Source organism: Cryptomeria japonica, chromosome 3 (genome assembly GCF_030272615.1).
Source record: "Cryptomeria japonica chromosome 3, Sugi_1.0, whole genome shotgun sequence".
In the NCBI taxonomy this organism is placed as follows: domain Eukaryota; kingdom Viridiplantae; phylum Streptophyta; class Pinopsida; order Cupressales; family Cupressaceae; genus Cryptomeria; species Cryptomeria japonica.
In genome coordinates this window covers 966534664-966539744 of record NC_081407.1, presented here as the reverse complement: position 1 = coordinate 966539744, position 5081 = coordinate 966534664, and the positions used below count along the sequence as shown (strand labels likewise).

Genomic DNA, 5081 nt, shown 5'->3' with positions numbered 1-5081 from the left:
GGTGGGTTGGGAATCATTGATCCCAAAACTCAAGGTTCATGTCTTGCTGCTAAATGCATTAAATTAGAGCTGCTAAAGGGGAAAAACCATGGAAAATTCTTGTTCGTAATAGAATTTTGCAAGCTGCAACAAATAGAAAATGACAATTTGTCAATTGGTCTAATAAAGTTATTATGGCTCTTTTCTTCAAAATCAAGGCCTCCTTTGCCCTACAATCCATTTGGAAGGCTTGGCAACATGTTTGTCAATTTCTTCAGTGGAATGACCTCTCCTTGTAGCATGGTTTCAACTTTGCATCATCATCTATTTGGTGGAACAAACTTGTTAATTACCATAACCAGTTGCAATCTATTTGCTTTCCTAAACATGCCACTTATTTGTATAAGAAAGGTGTTTGGCATTTTAAGGATATTTGGAACTTTAAAACCCTTGAATGGGCTTCGCGGCTGAGTATCAAGATTCAATATGCATTGAATGAAAAATATAGAGCATTTCTTATATTTGTGCAATCATTAGTTTTAGCTGAGTTGTCTATTAAAATTTGTACTTCAGAAAATTGCAATTTCTTCAAAGACTGGAAGTGGTTTGCCTCATCTCATTTCAATCATCCCCCACTTAAGTCAATCTATCTAAATTCCTTACCTCATTAGGAAATTATTCCTCATCTTAATCAGAAATGGAAGTGCAAATTTAGTGCTAAAAGATGGACTAAAATGAGTGCACAAATATGGAAATTTAAAGCTGATGCAAAGACTCAAATGTTGTCCTGGAAAGTATCACATTTTAAGTTGCCCGTGATAGACTAAATTGTATTACAATTCAGCCAGTTAATTGCCCTTTTGCAGGTGTATTGAAAATATTAAGCATATATTTTGGGATTTTCACTTCATTAAAAAGAAATGGAATATTGTCTTTAATTATTTTTTTGCTATTTTTCGTCATAAATGGAATTGGAAAGAAGCTCTATTTGGTTTTGGTTTGCATGATGATATCATAGTTGGTTCTATTCGACAAGTTATTTTGAGACATATTTGGAAAGTTGGGTGTACTACAATGTTTTCAAGCAATTCTTTTTAGGAAATTGGTATTCTAATGCTTTACTTTAACATAGTTTTTCAAGTTGCCTTTTTGTTGTCACAACTTCTAGATTTATCCAAAAAGAATGCTTCAACCATGGCACAACTTCAAAAAATTCAAGATCAAGTGATTCAACTTCAGAATAGTTGCAATATGAACCTATGCAAAGTGTTTTGTCGTGTTTCCGCTTTGTAATGCCTTTTGGCTTATTGTAATTGTTTGTAATTTGTAAGTGTTTTGTCATGTCTCTTCAAACAATGTCATTTGCTAGCTCGTTGTATTTTTATTTTTTTTCATTTATAGGTTCTATCTGCTACTTGTGTGATTTAGTTTAATGTTTCTCTCTTTCAGCTACAACTCTTGTAGTTGCTATTCTTTGTAATTCTACTTTGATTAAATATAAAAAAAAAGACTAATGTTCACGTAACTAATGATACTCCATGTATTTGAAGGTCTTGGATTGCCTTTGATAGTGCCATCAAATTGAATTTTGACCATTCCTTAGAAGGTTTCTTCCACTTGATACCTACCCATTAATTTAAAGGAGTTAACTATCCCTTGAATAAGAATTTTTTTCTTCTCTTTATTTATACTTTAAATTTATTTTAAATTTCAACATTAAATAAATTTAAATTATACAAATAAAAAAATCATTTATCAAAACACAAAAACATTTTATTATGAAATATTTTAAATTTTTAAACATATTTTAAAAATTAAATATAGTTTTCTTATTTTATCATTGATTTTGAATTTGAACTTTGAAATACATTTATGATGTACAATGTAAACACTGATCTCAAAATTAATGAGAAAATTTGTATTTCAAAGTGAATGGTTTGAACTTTCCTTAATTTACTCTTTTATTTTCTAATGAATTAGGATGTTTTAAATATGAAAAACATCAATCATTTCTCTTTTATAATTTTTTTTATCTTAATTTTTTTTCTGTATTTTCGTATATCTTGAAATGTTCATGTTTTTCTTTCGATTTCTTAAGATGTTTCTAAAAATAATATTTACTTATGTGCTCTAATATTTTCACTTGATGATAAATTTGATACATAGTTGCTTCTATACTTCATATTTTGGTGACTCTTTGTTGTACACCTACAATCTAATCAAGTTTTAAATTAATTGTATCACTTATCTAATGATAGGTTGATCCACAAAGAACATAAAGGTTATATAAGCTCCTGACACTCAATTAGAATTCTTTGTCTTCTTCACATGATTTAGATAAAGTAAATTTGTGATACAAGCACTTTAGAAATACAGTTGAAGAGGGAAATAATTTATTAAACCAAGTCCTTTGGCTAGTTGAGCCATTAATTTTAATCTTTGGGGGTGTTATAATTGAAATTAATATGTCTTTTACATTATGTTGTTTTTGGAAGTGATTAAACTGCACTTGAATGTTCTATGGTCCAATCACTTCGTGAAACATTTGAAGGAAAACAACTTTTTCAAGAGAAGGCACTCTCAAAGAAAACAAATTTGAGCAAATTTGAAATTACAATTTTGAAGGTTGTTAACAATAAAGTTCTTAGTTAAATTTATGATTTTAATGTAATAAAATAAATTCAATTATTTTTCTTGTTTTAGGTGTGTTATCATAATGGATGATGTTTTTTAATTGATGCTAATTAGTTCATTATTTTTATGATGGCATTTTTAAGATGTTCATTTTTATATTCAAATTTTTCATAATGGTTGTTTATTTAACAAAAGTAGATTTTCTTATTGGAAGATTTGATTTATGTTCTACAATACTATGTTTGCAACCATAATATTAGGTGCACAAGTTATTACCTCATTTATCCTAGAGTCAAGGTTTGAGGGATATTAATTCCACCAAATTCACCCAACATTATAATATCAATGAGAGCACAAATTATCGCCTCTTTCTACTTAGAACCAAGATTTGAGGGGTGTCAATTCTACTAAATTCACCTATTTTTGCAACTATGGCATCAAGTGCACAAATTATTCGTCTCCTTTGAATTAGAGCAAAGGTCTTAAGGGTATCCATACTACCAAGTTTGTCCTCTTTTCAATTGTAGACTGAGTGCATGAAACATTATTTCTTTTAGTTTATAACCAAGGTCTACTAGATTCACCCAATTTTGTAATCATGGCAATAGGTGCATGGATTATTACCTCTTGCAACTTAGACCCAAGGTTTGAGGGGGTTTTGTTCCATGTTGAATTCACCCATTTTTTATCACCATGACATTAACTCCATAAATTTATCACTCATTTAGCTTAAAGCCAAGCTCTAAAGGGTATACATCCACCAATTTCATTCAATTTAACAATTGTAGCATTGGTTGTACAAATTATCACTTATTTCTACTAGTGTCAAGGTTAGAGTATGTATGCAAAATTCATCCATCTTTACAACTATGACATCATGTGCATGAATTATCACCTCCTTTGGCCTAAAGCCAAGGTCTAAGAGGTATACATTCACTCATAACACAATCATTATTCCATTTCTTATGGATGACAATCCATTGCAATTACCAAGATTTGATCCTTCATAAGATCTTTCGAATCTAATTATGCTTCTTGTTTGATTCTCTTTGTACAAAATTTTAAAACTTTGAAGTAAAAAATATATGAAATGAATAGAAATAGTAGAGTACACACCCACACAATCACAAGCACAAAACTCTATTTTAAGAGCAGAAATTTCTTCTTTATACCACCCTGTAGCTGATCATTCTCATAATAATTACTGTGTTCTTTAGTGAAATTAATGTGAAAAAGAATGAAATTTTTTACAGATGTGTAGAAGTTATATCATTTTTTTCTTTTCCGAAACCTGTATTATTGCACGTTCCGATATAACTTTGGTCAATTTTTCATGCAAAACATAGATCTATATAGCGAACTAGCTTTCTGGCACACTTCAAAAAAAAAAATGTCTAAAATGTAAAATTTCAAGGTCCCACCGGGATTCGAACCCAGGTCGCTGGATTCAAAGTCCAGAGTGCTAACCACTACACCATGGAACCTTGAACTTGTCCTTTAAATTTAAATGTATAAAGCAGAACAAGCCTCTAAATCTTCATGTAGAAGAGTCCCCTAAATCTTTTCCAATTTATCTCTTGATGAAGACAAAACGCAGCAACCATTTTTGATACAAGATTAAATTACATTCAATGAAGGATTTCTTTTTCTTAAAATCTAATATTGACGTGAACAACAATCAATTACTTGGGCAAAGACTGAGTTGAGTAGAATTGCATTCAGAGAGTAGACAGCTAGAAAACAGAAAGAGAATTACTTAGTGGTAATTTGCAGCATTTAAGATTCAAACAGTTTGTTTAGGACAAGAGCTTCAAAGTAAATCATGTTTATACATTTCTTCACCCCCAAGTAACCAAAGTGATTCTGAGGTTAGACTCTTTGAGATTCAGAGTGGATTTATGTTGAATTATTGTTAGATAATTAGTACCATTAGCACTGGAATTGTATGATGTAATGAATAATTTTGTTGGAAGAGGTTCATAAGCTTGGTCAAGGTCTAGTCTTCTTCCAGTTTATGTGGTATTAGAGGATCGGTTACACCAATGTTATCAGTCATGTTAAAAAGTTTACCAAATGCACTTCAGTTTATAAAAAGACTCCTCGATTTTTGTTGTCTTAAAAGAATGCTCAAGCTCTATTTTTTGAGCTTAACTTTGTGGTCATCTTAATATAAGAAACATCTAACTTGAGGGAGATTTTATAATAATTATAAATACAATTCAACCAATTAAAAAACTAACATTATGTCTCTGGTCTGGCCATTGCAGGATGCTTTGTCCTCCTCTATCCAGCATATATAGAGAAATCCATTCAGGAGGAGACTTATTGATCAATCAAGCCATATATATGGAAGCAAATTATGTTGTTGGTTACAAGGCCGAGAGATAGGCACTGTTTGAGACAAGTTTACATTATAGGAGTTGGGTTGAATTTAGAATAATCTAAGATAGAAGTAGAATAATATTATT

At 30.4% G+C, this 5081-nt stretch overlaps 1 non-coding gene across 1 annotated transcript; it reads right to left on the bottom strand.

The window, feature by feature from the left end:
- Nucleotides 1–4025: 4025 nt before the first annotated feature.
- On the bottom strand, nucleotides 4026–4097 carry TRNAQ-UUG (transfer RNA glutamine (anticodon UUG)). Its single transcript has one exon. It is a non-coding gene; the product is annotated as a tRNA-Gln (tRNA).
- Between the last annotated feature and the right edge of the window lie 984 nt (nucleotides 4098–5081).